General features: G+C 41.6%; 1 protein-coding gene across 1 annotated transcript in view; it reads right to left on the minus strand.

Moving 5' to 3' along the window:
* SORCS3 (sortilin related VPS10 domain containing receptor 3) overlaps positions 1-17,915 on the minus strand; it is a 588,465-nt gene that overhangs the window by 50,921 nt on the left and 519,629 nt on the right. The gene's annotated exons all lie outside the window — the stretch shown is intronic.

The following is a 17,915-nucleotide window of genomic DNA, read 5'->3' on the forward strand; positions in this document are numbered from 1 at the left end:
TAAGAGACTAATTCTCCTCAAGGGACATTTCCTTCTGCTATCTGAAAGATGAAGATGCTTTGGGAGGGATGGAGCTAATTAAAATTGTGAAATGGAGAAAGAATTGTTTTGTAGATCACACAACTTAAAATACACCTTAGGAAATGATTTTTAATCTCCTATCATTTGCTCATTAAATAAAGCTTTTTAGAGCTTTGTCTGAAAAATAAAAAAGATTAAACAGATTTGAGGGAGTGACTGTGGGTCTCTCCTTTAGTAAAATCGTATGATCTTTGCATGAATCTTACCTCAGCCCTGAGTAGTAGGAGCCAAGAGGCTAGAATACCCTGGACTGTGTGGCCAGTACTGTGTGGGGTACCTGCCCTGACGTTCTCTCTGTTCTATTGCATTCTTGCTATATTCATTGGTCTCCAAATCCAATACATCCATGCCAGGTCTACACTAAGGTATTTCTACCATTTAGTGATGATTCAGCTCACGGAAAGGTCATGAGTCAGTCAACTTTTAATCTTTAACAAAACAGTTATCTCATAAAAAGCTTCTATTTGTTTTAAGAGAGGAGAATAAGGTTAAAAGCTCACCAAGAAAAAACAAACAGTGGGAGAAACCTTGATAAATGTCTTCTTCCCTCTCTATCCAGCCTATCCAAATCCTCCCACATTCGAATGCTACCTCCTCTAGAAAGTCTTCCCTGATTGGAGTACTCTGAGTAGCAGGATATTAGTGATGCTAAACAAAAAACAAAACACTCCACCTACTCCAAACAGTTTACAGTTATTTTATAGCTCACAAAATACATCATGTCAGATGAATCCCATTCCTTTCTATGAAAGGATTACTAGGCATACAGAAGAAGGAAATATGAGGCACATGATTTACCCAGATATCAACAAGGCATCTGATGGTCTGCTGTAGCAGTCTTGAAGAAAAGATGAAAAAACATGAGCCAGGTGCTAGTAAAATTATGTGGCTGAACAGTACCTAATTAAGGCATTAAAATCAACCAGGAGGGAGGGGGTGAGTAGTCAGCTGCAAGGTTACCTGCTGTCTGCTCTTTCTTGTTCATCATTTTTATTAATGACTTGATGACATGAAAATAATGGTCATCATTGGAAGTTGCATTTTCTGATGACACAAAGCTGGAAGAAACAGTCAATATGCTTGATGGCAGAATCAGGACCCAAAAAGGTCTTGACAGACTGAAGAGACAGGCTGAATTTAATAATATATGACATAACAGGGAAAAATATCAGGCCCCTCCCTGGCAACTACATAAGTATTGGATAAAAGAAATGGGGCTTGGTGCAGCTCAGGATACATAATAATAATGATGATGATAATGATAATGATGCAGCTTAAGAATTTTCGTATACAAAGTAATTAATATAAGTAAACACTTCAGAGAGACCAGAAATACTTAAGGTAATCTTAGAATGCATTAATGAATGCAGAATTTTGTATATTCTCTAGAACAAAAGAGGCAATATCCTGGTCTGCTTTACATTAACTACATAACAAAGGAGAATTGTACTTAGTGTTGGATGTCACCATTCAAGAAGGATATACGTGAGTAGTACATGTAGGGGCTTTGGTGGTGGTAGTGGAGTTTGAATCTCCTGAAATTTGAAATAAAAATATGCATTTACTGGCCTGTGTGTATTTATCTATGGAGACATTACATATCTTTTTATCAGATTTTCAAAAGGGTTCACAGTTCCCAAAGTTTAAGGACCACTGAAAAAGAGAGGGATTCAGATGATGTACTGGATGAAATAGTGGCTTCCCGAAGAGACATGACCATGTTCTATTCCCTGTAACCTGTGAATGGGACGTTATATGGAAAAAGGTCTTTGCAGTGTGAGTTAAGGATCTGAAGATAAAATCATCCTGGCCCTAAGTCCAATGAAAAGTATCCTTATAAGAGATACAAAGAAGAGAGACATACAGAGAGGAGAAGGCTATGTGAAGACAGAGGCAAAGACGAGTCATGCAGATACAAGCCAAGGAACACCTGGAGCCATCAGAAGATGGAACAAGCATGGAACGAATTCTCCTTTAGTGCACTAGAGGGAGCGCGGTCCTGCTGCCACCTTGACCTTGGACTCTGGCCTCTAGAACTATGAGAGCATAAATTTCTGTTTTTTCAGCCACCCAGTTTGTGGTAATTTGTTACAGGAGGCACAAGAAATAATACAAATGGCGATATGATTTGAGACCACTGTTCATCTACCAATCCAAGGAGTGGTATAAAAACTATGGCTGGTTAACCTGGGGATGACTTAGGAAGGGGCAGTGGAGGGAAGAACAATAAATAAATGGGCACTTTAGGGAGATCTCTCGAGTATTAAAAAATAACAAAAAATAAAAATGTAAAGGTTTACAAAATGTGAGAGATCTTTCTAATAGACAAAGTTGCCCACACAGGAAAGGAATGGCTCAGGAGTTAGTAAGCAGAGAACTTCAAGCTCAGGCTTAACCATTTCCCAGGGCTGATGTTGAGGAGGCTGCTGGCATCATCCAAGTACATGTGGCCTAACTGACCCTGAGCCTCTAACGATGTCCATGTTGTTGGCCTTTCCGGCTTTTAGGGATATCTGTTTCTGATCTGATGGCTCATTTCAGAACTGAACATAAAACAGAGGCTCATTCAGAACTTGTGGACTAACTTAGCTTCTTCTCTTCTACAGTTCCCGCAGGTGCATTCCTTTCACCAGTATTTCTTTGGCTTCTAACCCAAATTTCCTTACACCATGTTTTCCAGGTCCTTCCCCGAACTGTAAATTGATACACTGATATTTCCACTCAGGGGTTGGCTAGTATGCTCTCCCACGGGGTCATTTTCCTGTGCCAGATGCAAATTTTTAAACATTTAATGTTAGGATTATGAGCTTTGTTCATTTTCTCACTGGATCCCAACTAAAATTAGTAGGGTAAAACCCCTTAGTAACTTTCAGACATTGATGTACTCCCGTCTCTCCATCCACTATCAGTTCATGGTGGGCCCCCTCCTATGGGGCATAAGTGACTCTGATGCAGGGTCTCTCTTTTGTCTGGCTTCCCTAATTCTGTTCAATACTGGATTCATTCACTGCTCTTCTGATTGGAGCTCATGGAAGATGAAGAAATGACAGAAACACAGCAAACTAAGTCAGAGATAAAATAAGGACTAACTTAATTTCAAGCATTTCTCATCCCCTTTCATAACTACTCTTAGAACAGATGTTAAAATTCACAACAGGATCTGCAGAAGTGAGAACCCGGCAGAGAAGTCAGAGGGATTAGAAACCACGTCCATCACTTTGAGGTGATAAACACTGACTAGATGAACTTGGTCCTGGATTGGAGAAAGAGAAAACCTAGACTGCTTCTAAATAATAATAGAAGAAATCAACTTCCCCGATAAAAGCCTCTCATCTCCTGGAAATGTTCCTCTAAGCTTATCACCAGTAAAGCAGGGGCAGCATATTCGTCCCACTTGTGGTAACTTTTTGGGAAACAAAGTGATTCATAAACGAATTGAATACAAAAACTCAAGAGATGGCTAGGGTGGAGGAACCAAAGATGTGGAACATCTCCAAAAGGATAATGTAATTCCCAAAACAGGTACTACTTCTTTTAGAAAGTCTTCTGTGACTGTTCCAATAATACTGAGCTCTCGTTCCTCAGAAACTCAAATGGTCCCGTTATCTCTAGACTAGAGGATCTCCACTGTCCGCATCAGAATCAACTAGAGAGCTTGTTAAATATAGATTGTCCCACACCCAGACTTTCTAATTAGTAGTGTTGGGTGCCTGATTATTGCATATCTAATAACTCCCCAGGTGATGCTGATGTTGTTGTCTCCAGGACCACCTGTTAAGAAACACTGTTCTAGACCGCTTATGCAGAATTTAATTTTCTTGTATTTTTGATCAAATTTGTAGCAAACAATTAGAAAGCTTTGTAAGGCTGGGAATGTTCTTATACTTCTTTGGACCACATAAAGCCTTTCAACAATAGTTGCTTGACAAAGAATGGCTGATTATTGGGTACCAAGGGAACAAGGCAATTTGAGAGGGTGGCTTCATTTTCAAGTCTTTGGCAAAAAAGCTAATTTCTAGCGTGTTCAAATTCACTGTCATCCACAGTCCCACTTCCTTGCAATTACCAAGATAAACTATTTTGACCTCCTTCTTCAGAAATGTATTCCCAGTCCCCCTTCTTAACTCAAAGCATATTTTCATCAACATAATCAAAACCCCAAAATAATATATGTGAAAATCTTGAAAACTCCCAATTGACAATAAATATTCATTACCATCACCATCATTCTCATTGCTGGGACCCCCACAGACTCATACCCAAGGCCCTACTCATCAAGAGGTTTCGATAGGGTTGGCTCAAAATTCCTTTTGCAAGGTAAATACTAACCTAAAATGCAGGGGCTTTGTCTTTTGTGTGTGTGTGTGTGTGACATCTTCTATACAGCCTTGCAGAAAGTAGATACCTCATACATAAATACAGATGACTGTCTGGAAACAGGTAGCCTACCCTTTAGTTCCCGTGAAGAAGTTACTCCCCACCACAGAACAAAATAAATGAATTCTCAGAGCCATTTTTCACAATATGGATTTTCAGGAAAAATCTATTAAAATTTATTACTTCTGTTTTTCTTTTTCTTTTTACCTTGTCACCTGGATTTTTTTTTCATGAGAGTTTTTGGCTCCACTCAAGATTTGCCTTCTTCTTGGGCTTTACAAACCTGAGACCATCTCTCTCTTTCTATTAATCTCCTCTGTTGCTATCTGTCTGCACTGCTAATGTGACTCTGGTTACAGAGTGTCCTCTTGTGTGGTTGTTTAACTTTGAACATACAGGTGGTCTGGGCATGGTGGCAAAAGTAGTAGGCAAGGAAATAGAAGACTTGTCTTTTCCTAGTCCTTGTCAGCCACTAAATTAGCTAGGTGACCTTGAGCAAATCACTTCATCTCTCAAGCTTTCAGCTTCCTCACAGAAGATCATTTTTAATCAGTGACACGTATACTGAAAGGATGGGATGCAAAAATAGTCTAGGTGGAACATGGCTCCTTAAAGACGATTTCCAAGAGTTTATGTTCTTTCAATCCCTATGTCTACCTCCAGGTAGATAAGCTATCTGTCTCCTGGTGACCCCATACACAAAGGATTTATCAATTAGAGTCATTCAGCTTTGTCTCCACCGGCACTTCTTTCATATAACAGATGCTCAATAAATAGTTCTGGGTTGATTAATGGGTAGAATTAATCTATCAAAACCATCCACTTCTTCCAAAATTGGGGTAATAGCTTTATCTACCCTTATTTCTGGGCCAAAGATCATGGTTGAGTTGTGTGCCCTTTGAGGTTTAGGAGGACTAAAACAATCTCAGGAAAAATAGCAGCAGTTTCTCTACCCCTTGTTATCACGGTCTGTGCTAGGATTTCCACAAACAACCGTGATTTGCTGGGATCCTAAATAACACACCTTCTCTAATCCACCATCCAGACCTGAGGAAACCTTGTGCGGAGGGAAGTGATTAATTTGAGGGATGGAGGTGGTTTACAAAAATAAAAAGGCTTCATTAGAATTCCATCCACACAGAGGGATAGCTACTCATTAATTAAATGATTTCAAAGGGGATCTTGGTATATAATTGCTATAATTTAGGTGGAAACAATGCCACACTAAATGTAATTAGAGGAGCAGGCTATGTAAAGGCTCGTCTTTACAGGAGAGCAACTCTGGGTTACCTGATTCTCCCCTGCATAGTAACCTGGTTCTTTTTTTGACCTCCAAATACACCAACTTTTATATACAGTTATAAAAGCTGTAAGAAGTTTCAAGGAGACAGTGGTTGACCACAATCTTTCCGAGAGGAAAATAACAAGAATTCATCACTAGGAAACCACTGGAAATATGCAAAATATATAATCAACAGTGCGTGGGGAGTTAGATTAGCAGGATGTCACTGCAGACTGACCTTTGAGGGAACATCTGGTGGAACTCCACTAGGATAATACTGTGTTGTCATCAAGCTGCCCCAGGCCCTCCCCCTTCCTTTATCCTCCTCAGTCACTCCAGCACCAGCACCCTGAGCTCCTGTAACCCCCACCTCTCCCATCTCTGTCTGCCTGAAGAAAACCTTAAGAAAGAGAACAAGGCCAAAGCTGACTCTGCCAGTTTCTTCCTGACTTTCCTCTTTCTGTTACTGCCTCAACTGAATTCTCAGACATCAGGCTAGAAACCTCTGCATTAGCAGAGGCTCAGCCCTCAGTATGTCTTCTCTCTTAACCTCTAGCCTGACACTCAATCCTTTTCTTACACTTCTACAAAATCTCTCACATTCACCAACTCCACTTGTATCCCACTCTTATGCCCTGATACTAATAATGGCCACCACTGACGGTCACCATTGACAGCATGCTTGTCAGGTGCCAGAGACTCTGCTGAATGTTCCCCGGCTGTTATTATCCCGAATCCTCCACACAAGGCCTGAGAATCTTAGGTATAGCCTTTTCAGATGAGGAAACTGAGGCCCTAGGGCCGTGTTCAAGGTCAAGATTGAGCTAGGCTTCAAGTTGACATTCATGTGAGGCCAAAGCTCTTACTGGCTGCTCTTCCTCCATCTGAAGACTGCATTCCAGGCTCTCAGTACCTCTTGCCCTCTCACTCGTTTACACCCTACATCCATCTTCATGAAACCTATCCTCCACCTGTTTCCAGACAGTTGTCTTAAAACATTATTCCAATGACACCACATCCACACTCAGAAATTATGGCTATAGAATAGGGATCGCGTTCCTAGAACTAGCATTCCATCTCATCCCATTCCATCATATTCCTTTCCAAACTTTTCTTCCTTCTCCCCTATCTGTTCTTGCCAAACTGGTCTATTTCCCTTTCTACAAATGCCTAGTCTACATAGATAGTTGTGTTTGTGTGCACACACACACGTGCTGATGATAATAGCTGTGGAACATTTAGCAGAGTCCCTAGCATACACACACACACACACACCCCACACACATACTCCTGATTTCACACCTTATTTTTGCCATGTTCTTCACTAGAAACATCCTCCTTCAGTCTCTCCTGTCCTAAAACCTACCCAAGCCCCGACTTAAATGCCATCTCCTCTTAGAAGTGTTCCTGAGGTATTCAAAGTCCAAGTGATCTCTCTTCTAGACTTCCTGTGTGAGCACATGGTAATCTTCTCCCAAGGAGCAGAGGCCTTCCTCAGTTTCCCTAACCCTTTGTCTCAGTAACACCATATCCTCCCTGTCTTCCTCTTACTTCTCCAAGTGTACTTCTCCCCCCACTCCTCCTCTTCACATCTCTGTTGGTAATTTAAGCCTTCTTCTTATCTGTCCCTACACTTGACATTGGTTCTTCATATGTGGCTCAAGAGGTCCCCTAATGTCCTTCTATGACATTCATCTCTTCAACTTTAATTTCTATGCAGAAAAATCCCAAGGTACCTACTCTTGTTCCTAACCTCTTACAAGATTTAGTCATGAATATCATGCTAAGAACTTTGAATTTGATACAAGAGCCTCCCTATCTACCTTTGCAGCATTATCTCCTGCTACTTCACAGTGTTACTTGTGCTCAGACAGAAGTCCCTTTTGTTCCACTAAAAGAAGCATGATTTCCTAGCGCTTGCTTTTCCTCTGCCAGGGATGCCTGTCCCAACATCTGATCTTGTCCAACTCCTACCCATTCTGCAAGTCTGAAGTCAAATAATATGCAGTAATTCTTGGAAGGGGGGAAAGGAGAAGGAAATCTTTTCAAATCTAAGTATTTTGTAGTGACCATTTTGATTTCTCTTTTAAAAAACAAAACTAAGCAGATGAGGTGGGGTTTTGTAAATTTATTTTTCTTATCATTTTAAAATTTTGATTGAACAGAGAGAATATAATCTCAATGGTATCAGCTCTTTGGAATTAGTCCAGCCTTTGTATGTGGCCCCGTATGTAGTCAATTTAAAAAATACATTAAATGTTTTTTTTTAGAAAACATATTCTCTATTTGTTGTGTGGAGGGTTGCATATAGTTCTCTTAAACCAAGCTTGCAATACTGTCATTCATATCCAAAACCACACTAACTTTTGGACTGCTTGGTCTGTTGGTTTCTATGTGAAGTTTATTAAACTATTCCCCTACAATATTTCAAATCTTCCAATTCTCCTTGAGTTTTTGTAGGTTTTTGTATTATGCAATCATTGCACTATGCAGGTTTTGAGATTCTTCTATCTTCTTGATGGATTATTCTTCTGGGTTTTAATTTAGATGCTAACTTTTCTATTATGCACTCTGTGATCTTTCTTCCTTCTCCACTCCTTTCCTTCTTCAGAAGAAAAAATGATCTCTTTCCTCTGAATTTTTGTAGCATTTTTTTCCTATGTTTTGAGTGTCACCCTTAGCACAGTGAAAGGTTACACAGTGAACAGTTCTTGGAGCCAGGAGTCCAATTTAGGCAGCTGCTGCTAATGTTATAACAGTTATCAGCACCGCTTTCAACAAGGCTCTCATATCCCTTTTTAAGCATTTTGTGACTCATTAGCAATCACTTGACTGCACAGTTTGGCACAGAGGTATGGGCACGGGTGGGGGGATCTCTTAGGCTGCTTGCATAAAAGGCAGAAAACACCATGAAATATATAAAACTGAAAGCACAGCTGGAGGAAGTAAGAAAAGAGAAATAGGCAGAGATGTTACCTAGAGAGCTCCAATTATGGCCCAATTTGTCTCAAGGTCTAAAGCACTTACTATGTGGAGAATTATGTACTTGAACCTGAACTATGGCAATCTTCATTGGTTTGGCCTCTAGTTGGGAGTTCCTGGGCATGGAAAAGAGCAAACAGAACTATAAAGTCTTAGTACTCAAGACCAAGGGTCCTTAGGGATAAACCTTTGGCCCAACCCCTTCACCTGCTAGCTGGGGAAATCAAGTCCCAGGTAAAGTAGTGGTCTGCTCAAGAACACAAAGGACTAGAACCCAAGGCACCTGAACCCCAATTTTTTCAACAACACTGACTGCTTTTCATGGGGATACCTTTGCGGCTTGCAGGTTGAGTCATGGTGCGCCATATGTGACAATAGTACCATGAGTAATTGCTGGAAGAACATGATCACATCCAGGGTTACGGTTAACCAGGGAAGGCTTCAGACAAGACCCACTTTCCACATTTTGCTGGCTTTTCCTTAAGGCCCCTGTGTCTAAAGAGAGCTCTGGGTTTTCCAAGCTCTAGCCTCCAACTCTGGAACTATAAATGTGTGCTACTAGGTTCTTCTAAGAGAGGATTTTCTTTGATGTGCTAAGATCTGTCATTCCTCTGCACAGTCTAATGGGCCAAATGAGTCATCAGAATGACACAGACAATGATGTATTCTGGGTTCTAGGGAAATAAGCTGCCCTCCAGAGACAGCTTAGCTGCTCTCATCAAGCCCCTAAGGTGGGTAAAGGTCAGAGATACTAGGGTGACGGAATCTAAATTGGACTTCATGGATGGCCAGTAGGATGGAGGGCAGGCATAGACCTTCAGTTCACAAATGAGGGGGATATCCCTCTGGGTACCAGGGAAGAGGGAGTCTCCCATTGGTCCAGGTGTTGCCTCCACATTGACATGTAGATAAACGTGCCCCAAATCAAAGGCTCTGCAATGACCCAGACTGGCTACTTGCAATTTCCCCTATTGACATATTGGATTTATTTCTCTTTCTTCTAAGTAAACAATTAAACCAGCTATGGATTCTGGTGAGTCACACACCATCTTCTCTGCCACCTCCGTCCAGGACTCAGAATTAGCCATTGCTAGGAAACCGCAAATCCCAACTCAATCCTTTTACTCCGCCTCAACTCCTTTCACTGGCTGGATGTCATTAATTTAAGAACAAATTATTAGAAACCTGGAAAACAGTTCTGAAATACCTGCAGATTTATGATGAAGTCATTTCACAAAAGGTCACAGGCAACCCTGATATAATTAAATCTTTCATTAATTTTTAAAATACGCAATAACTTACAAATGCAGCATAAATTAATCAGATGACCTTGAAAAGATTATTTAGAGCACTGCTTCATCAGAAGCCACTATCTAGCAATTTCCTGAATTTTTATTTTATGAGTGGGATTTGTCTTTTTCCATTCTTGTCTTTGATTGGGTTCTAGTAGCCTGCTGATTTGAAATGATTTAGTATTAATTTTTTCAGAGCATTAGTCAACACTGGGGAGTGATGGTGGGTAGTTATGACTCTCCCTTCCTCTAGGTCATGACTTCAAAAGTAGAGTAAGTGTGACTCACACAATCATCTACACATACCTAAATGCAGCCTCTACTCTTTTATCTGGAAGCTGCTTTTTATTTCATGAGTAAATTTTGATAAATGATTTCCCTCTTCTCATTATAAAAAGAATGCATTCTCATAAAAAAACTGAAAACTTTAAATATCTATAGCTGAGAAAATAAAAACCCCACTGGAGGTAATCACTTTTAATATTTTGTGATATTCCCTTCCATTCACTGACAGTGTTCTTCTTTCTCAGACTAAGAGATAAGCAGTAATCAGAATCCACAGCCAGAGTTTAAATTTTTGGAAGTTAGAGGTAACCCTGAAATCTTTCTCGCCCTGTCTCTCTCTCTCTCACAAACACACACACACACACACACCACCACCACCACCACCATTAAAACTCAATTGGATTATGGAAAAATATTCCATAAATATTAGGGCTGAAATAAACCTCATACAAAACTGACCTTTCTTCTGTAGGGTACAGAAGAGGCTGTAGAACACAGCAACTTCCCATCAGCAGAGACCTTGGCTATCCTGTTTATGTCTTAGCCCAGCTCCTGGAGCTCTTAGAACAGTGCCTAACTTGTAGTGGGCACTCAATACACATTGTTGAATAAAGAAATGATCAATGTTCTTGCAATAGCAACTTGACACATGTGGATTCCTGAGTCCTCCTTTAAGTGTTCCTACGGAGTTCAGCTCTCTGAAAGGCCTAGGCTCCCTCACGCCTCCTTTGCCTCCATAGGCCCTTCCTCTCTGCATGCAAGGAGGGAGCTGCTGAGGAGCGATTTCATATCAAAGCAGAAAGAGCAGCGTCCTGGAAAGGCCAGGCTTCGAGGCCAGCAGTTGCTGGTCTCCAGAAATTCAGGCCACATCCTTGGCTTTCGGTGTGCATCTATGCCACCTGACTGTTTTCCCATCAGGGTGTAGAAGGGATTAGTAGTAAAGGAGGTCAGCGGCTGCAGGGGAATTGCATTGAGTGAAAGTGAGACATGAACTAGACCTTAATAGAAATAGGCAGGGAATCAACAGCCAGGAATCCTGCACGCAGAGCCTGTGTTAGTTACAAGATATGATGTTGGGTGAGATGGTGAAAAGAGGCAGGGATTAAAAGGTTTGAAAATAAGTACCAGGAGAGAAGAAGGCAAGATTGAGAAAGAGACTAAAAGGCATTGGACCCGAAGAGGCAAAAGAAAGAAAGCTCATTTTTAAATGCACTGAAAGAAATCATTCAATGTCCAAACAACTTTGACTCTTTTCTCAAAACTTAATAAGCTCCTTCAACGGGTTTGAAAGTTTAAAGTCCACAACAATGGCAGTGTGGTCTGTGAACCTGTGAAAGATGAGGCAGGAGTTGGGTGATGAAGGAGAACCTAAGAGATGGAAACAAGAGGGAGAAGATAGATGCTCAAGATGGGGTTTGAGAGAGGAGGAAATATCTGGGAGTCAAAAGAGCTGTAAGAGAGCAGGGGAAGGAGAGGCGCCGTTTTCCTCTGTCGTCATATTTCTCGGTCTCCTACTTTGTGTCAAATCCTGAACCAAGAGATAAAAAGAATCGGGAAAAAGATAAAATTCAGCCCCTTCTTTTAAATAGTTTTCAGTTCAGGCCAATAGTATTATTCACTCTCGATGTATCTGCTGAGCCCCAATTATGCACAGGCCTTCATGTTCAGGGCGGCGGAGGATGACAAATAAGACAGTTGCCAACCTCATGAATCTTTCAGACTAAAAAAGACCTCAACTTCAGAGATGACCAATATGTAAAACAGAACACAGTGCAAAAATAAAGGTGACAATGCCATTTCACCATGACCCAGCAATTCCATTTTTAGGTATGCAGTTCTGAGAACTTCTGTGTATGCATTTGGAGGCATATACAAAGATAGGACAATACTGTTTGTAATAGTGCAAAACTGGAAACAGCCTAAATGTCCATCGACAGGAGAATGGAGAAATAAATTGTGCATATTCATGTGACGACATAATGCCACAGCATTATGTGTCTGGATCAGATGGATTTGTCCCAAGACAGATAATACTGAGTGACAGAAGCATGTAGAGGAATGACAGCATTTAGATAATTACACATTTAAAAACACACAAAGCAATACCACCTATATTTCTATGGATAATTAAATATGTATTAAAAGTATCGACAGACATACTAGAAGGATATACATCAAATTCACATCAGTGGTTGATCTGTGTAGGGAGTGAGGGGAAAGGTTCTGAAAATGGGCAATACCAAGAAAACCAACTCTACCTGGAATGCCCTGCTATTTATTTTAAAAATCTGAAACCCAAATGATGACGTGTTAATATTTATTAACTCCAGGTTGTTGGCACATGGGTGCTCATAATACTATTTTTGTACTTGACTGTATTTTTAAAACTTTCAAAAAGAACTGTAAGAAAACAATATAGGTATGAAATTATGGATGTAGAATCTATACTGTGAATCATAAATTCAAAATCTTACAGGAGCCAGGAGTGCAACTTAAATGAACAATGAGTAAGCTGACGCAGCTGGAGAAGTCATGCACATCAGATGAGAGGTGGGGGAAGAAATAGCACACGCATTGGAAACTGGGCAGCTGCCATGCAGCTCCAGCAGCCTGTAGGACTATGGGCATTTGGGCTCAGTGCTGCAAGATGTTTCTGCCTGCAAATTTTAGCTCCATTAAGAAAAGTGAAGGCCAAACTAAATATATCTGTGATCCAAACGCTGAAGCTTAAGATAGGAATTTAATGAAAGAAAATAAGCAAGAGCTGGAGGAATTGTGGAGGGCTTCCTGAAAGAGATGAGACTTGTCTGTATGGTTAAAATAAGAAATGAGGAAACTTCTTAACTATTTCACATGACTTGTCTATTCAATATAGTCAGCACTCCATATCTGCCAGTTCCACATCCACAAATTCAATCAACCATGGAACAAAAACATTAAAAAAAAAATCCAGAAAGTTCCAAAAAGCAAAACTTGAATTTGGCACACACCGGCAACTATTTACATAGCTTTTACATTGTTAAGTATTATAAGTAATCTAGAGATGATTTAAAGTATTTGGAAGGATGTTCAAAGTTTATATACAAATACTATACAATTTTATATAAGGAACTTGAGCATCCATGAATTTTGGTATCCACAGGGGAGCAAGGCGTTTCCTGGAACCAATCCCCAGTGGATACCAAGGGACATCTATAAGACAGTGCAACTGAAGTAGTTTATGGATATGGATAAGTAGTACGGATAGTAGTTTGTGGAGAGTTTCTAAGTTTGTAAAAATTGTGTCAACAATTCAAATGGTACTTATAACACAGCCACAAAAGATTAAACTCCATGTACCCTCTTGTTCAGAGTCAACAAACTATAGCCAGTGGGACAAATCTGGCCCAAGGCCTGTTTTGGATGGCCTACAAGCTAACGATGGTTTTTACATTTTAAATGGTTGGGGGGAAGTGAATGAAGGAACATATTTTATACCATGTGAAAATTGTATGAAATTCACATTTCAGTGTCCGTAAGTGAAGTTTTATTGGAACACACTGATGTCCATTCATCACATGTGGTCTATGGCTGCTTTCACACCGGATCAGGAGGGGCAAGTAGCTGCAGCAAAGACCCTGCGGCCAGCAAAGTCTAAAAATCTTTACAGAGAGAGTCTGCTGACCCCTGCCCTGGTTGGCCAAACTTCTTCCCTGAAGGTGGCCCGTTTCTTGATCATTAGACTCTGGAGACTGCAAACATCTCGAATGTCACTCAGTGGAGGTTATTTCACTTAATTCTCACATTCACATGAGGAACCCCAAGCTCAGAGGGAAGGTAAGACATCTAAGGTCACAGGGATACTAAGTGGCAGCCTGAGTGCTGTCCCTGGAGTGTGGACCTCCAAGATCTATGTTCTCAGCTGCCACCCCATCCCACCCAGCAACCCATGGGTCAAAATAAGCCTTTTCTTCCCAGCCTACTGCCAGCTGCCAGTACCTCCCCATATCATCCAAGCCCCCTATGTAGGCATGCATTCTGCTTCTGTGTTCCTTGGCACCAACTCAGTGGGCCTCTGAATGGATGGCAAGTCTGGTGACAACCTGAAGGACGTGAATCCAGCAGCCAGCCTGAGAGGCGATGATTTGCGAGTTCCACTGGATTTGCTGATTACTCGAATGACTTACTTTGGGCAAAGTAAAATCAGACTCTTCTAGCAAACAACAGAGGACTGAAAAACAGATCAATGCAAGCAGCACTGCTTCATTTCCAACGACTTGATCGGACGTAGTTACTAGAGGCTAAACAATGTATTTAAGCTCAGGGCTAGGTCTCTGTGTTGCTCCAGGGCTATATTTGAGAGCATGTTCGCTGCTAAGCATGAGGTCACGGTCTCTTAAGTAGAAAGAAGGTCTTCACTTTTTTTAAACCTCCGCAGCTTTGGGGTTTGTATAATTTTCTAGGCAAAATGTTCTCTCTCCCCCTTCACTTTGGCTATTAGTTCTGCTGGCAGAACAATGGATCAGAGATTTATGCCAATTAGAGTTGGATTTATACAGGGACTCAGCGAGGCAATTGGCCCTAGACAATTTGCTGAGAGCATCTCTGGCCCTTCTCATCTGTCACTCTCCCCTGCACAGGCCAGGCAAGTTCATATTCTTACTGCTCCATGTTTGCTCACACTGTTCCCCCACCTACAATACCTGTGCTCCCCCCTCTCTGCACAGACACAAAGCCCTACTCGGCTACTCTATTTTTAATCTCTTCTCTGATATCCATTGGCAACTACAATTTGTCCTACCCCCTTACCATTTACTTGTTTTGTAACTCTTTCATGTGTCTGTCATATTTTTTCAGATAGATTGTGTTTGAATGGGTCTGCTGTGACTTCGTGTCTGGTAGCACAGTGGGTACCCATCAATACTTAGTGAATAACATCCCTGCCCCTCTTGCCCCAAACGCCACAGTCCTTTATTGAACAAACCCTGGAGAATTCTAGTATCTTTCTTCAAATTTCAGCTCTGAGCCTAAGGTTTGAAACTCACATTCCTTGCCCTCAGTTTTCCTCTTACTGGGTATGGGAGCTGAGCCTCAGTGCTCTCCTCTGCCCAAGGACAATAATCCGATCTACCTGATGGGGTTATTGCAAAATGTCAACGAAATCAAGTTTGAGAGACAGCTCAGCAAGATACCTGACACAAAGGAAGGTATGGAGCAGACACAGGTTGGCTGCTGCCGGTAAGAAGTTATCTATTCTCTTCCAGGGAAGCTGCACCCCTCCTTTTGGGGATTTGTTTTCCCCCTGGGAGGCTGCCAGGTTCTCCCTGGCCCCCGTGAAAGATCAGCTAAATCACAACCAATTGGTTAAAACACTTCATATCAAGAAAGAATTTCAAATGTGGCTTTGAGGCTGTAGGAAAGCAGTGTTTTTCCATCTGATGCCACATCTGAGCCAAGCCAAAAAGAGCTCTCCTTAAAGTGCTAATTTGGGGGCCAATAGTGGACCGAAGAGTCCCAAGTGCTCTAACAGCCACAGGCACCTCGTCAGCTGGAGAGCCACTGCCTGAGACAGCAATAGGCCCTCCGGCTTGTCAATTATCCAGCCCTGTTCTCAGCCTTAAGTAATAAGAACGGTCACATTTCACTGTGAATTAGACTAGACTAGATGGTTCCTCTGTCAAGGTTACCAGGGAGATGCTGAAATAATAACATTTGAAAAGACAGTGGAAAAGAGAGGAATAAAAGCAAGCAAATCCCATGCCTGCAAGCTGGGGACTATCTCTCCCACACAGATTCCCCTATAAAGCCACGGTGTTAGAAGTTTCCATGCTCCTGAGCTTTGGCCTCCGGGAGAACTGCACACAGGGGAGATTCTGTAGAAAGTGGAAGAAATAAGAAATCATTCCCAGGATGGTCCTCGTTCTCTAGCTGCCCTTCTGCGCCCACTGCCATTCCACCCCTGCTTCATCACCCCCTATACACACATCTGCACACAGACACAGGCTGCTCTGATTCCTACCCAACTCCAGGCGCCCATAACTTGCAACTATTGGATTCTGATCAGAGCACTTCAGAATCTCTGGGGATCTATAAGCAACTCCCTAAAATGCTAGAGCCATGGGCCAGAGAAGTCACTATACTCACAATGGTGGTAAGATTATTGGGGACCATAAGAGTCATGTGTTCATTCATTCATTTCTTCATTCAATCACTTAATACATATATACGGTTAAATCCTCGGTGCTAGCACAAAACTGATGCACACGACAGTCAAAAAACAAAATACACAAAGATCCTCCCTCATGGGAACTTAAAGTCAGTGTGTGTGTGTGCATGTGTGTGTTGTTTATGTGCAAACACATGTGTGTCTGTGTCTTAAGGTTAGATGAAGGGGGAGGGGAACCTACTAAACCAACTGCCATTTTCATTAATATTTATTGCCTAAAGTGTTGTGAAGGAAAAAATACATAAGGCTAAGGCTATATGTAGAGTGGGGCCCCAACCCGGTCTGGTGGGCTAAAGGAGAGTGTGCCAGAAAACTGATACTTAGGCTGACACTTGAAAGACTTAATTAGAAGCTTGGTTGTTCAAGTGGGGAGGGCAAGCACATTCCAGATGGATACACAGACAAAGACCCTGGGGCAGAAAGGCACCAGTAGATCAGAGAAGGGTGGTCAGAGCATGGGGGCCAGAAATGAGGTCCCAGACATGGACTCAGTGTAGATATTTATAGACCATTCAATGAGTTTGGACTTCATCCTAAAGTCAATGGAAAGCCCTCCACGCATTTTGTGAAGAGGAGTGGTGTTTCCATATTTCCAATTTCAAGAACATCACTCTGGATGTAAGTCAAATTCCTAAACATAACCTAAGACCCTTCATAGGCTCAACCCCTTAACCCCAGTCATGCTCTCTCATGGTTCTTTCCTTTGCTTTGAAGTCATTCATTCTTTCAACCAATAAGAAGCGATTTTTGACTACATGCCAACCCTCTTTTAGGCACTGAGGTTACAGTGCTCAACAAAACTGTTTAAAATGTGTGCTTTCTTTGAGCTTACATTCTATTACCTATTAATTGGTTGTCCATTGGTGAACTGCTACTGAAACTTCCAGACTGACTCAGTTGTCACATTTCATACATGTGAAGTTTTCACTTCCCTCTACTTGTATCCTGGTTACATAACTAGGGATTCTTGATGATTGTGTATCTCATTCCCCGCACCCCCCAACACACCAGACTGAGAGCTCCTTAAAGGTAGATATAATTGTATTCACCTCTTTGATATTCCTTAAGAGGGTCTAAAACATATCAGAAGCTCATGAAATGTTTCTGAATGAATGTGTAGTAGTCAGGGCTCTCTAGAGAAACAGAATGAAGAGGAGATAGAGATAGAGACAAAGAGAGAGAGAGAGAGAGAGAGAGAGAGACTGACTATATGGAATTGGCTCACACAATTATGGGGGCTGACATGTCCCAAGACCTGCAGGGTGAGTCAGCAAGCTGGAGATGCAGGAGGGCCAATGGTATAGTTCCAAGCTTGAGACCCAGGAAAAGTGGAAGTTTCAGTTGGAGTCAAAGGCAAGAAAAAGCCATGTCCCAGTTCAAATGCAGCCAGGCAAGAAGCATTCTCTCTTGC

Source organism: Balaenoptera musculus, chromosome 16 (assembly GCF_009873245.2).
Source record: "Balaenoptera musculus isolate JJ_BM4_2016_0621 chromosome 16, mBalMus1.pri.v3, whole genome shotgun sequence".
Taxonomy (NCBI): Eukaryota; Metazoa; Chordata; class Mammalia; order Artiodactyla; family Balaenopteridae; genus Balaenoptera; species Balaenoptera musculus.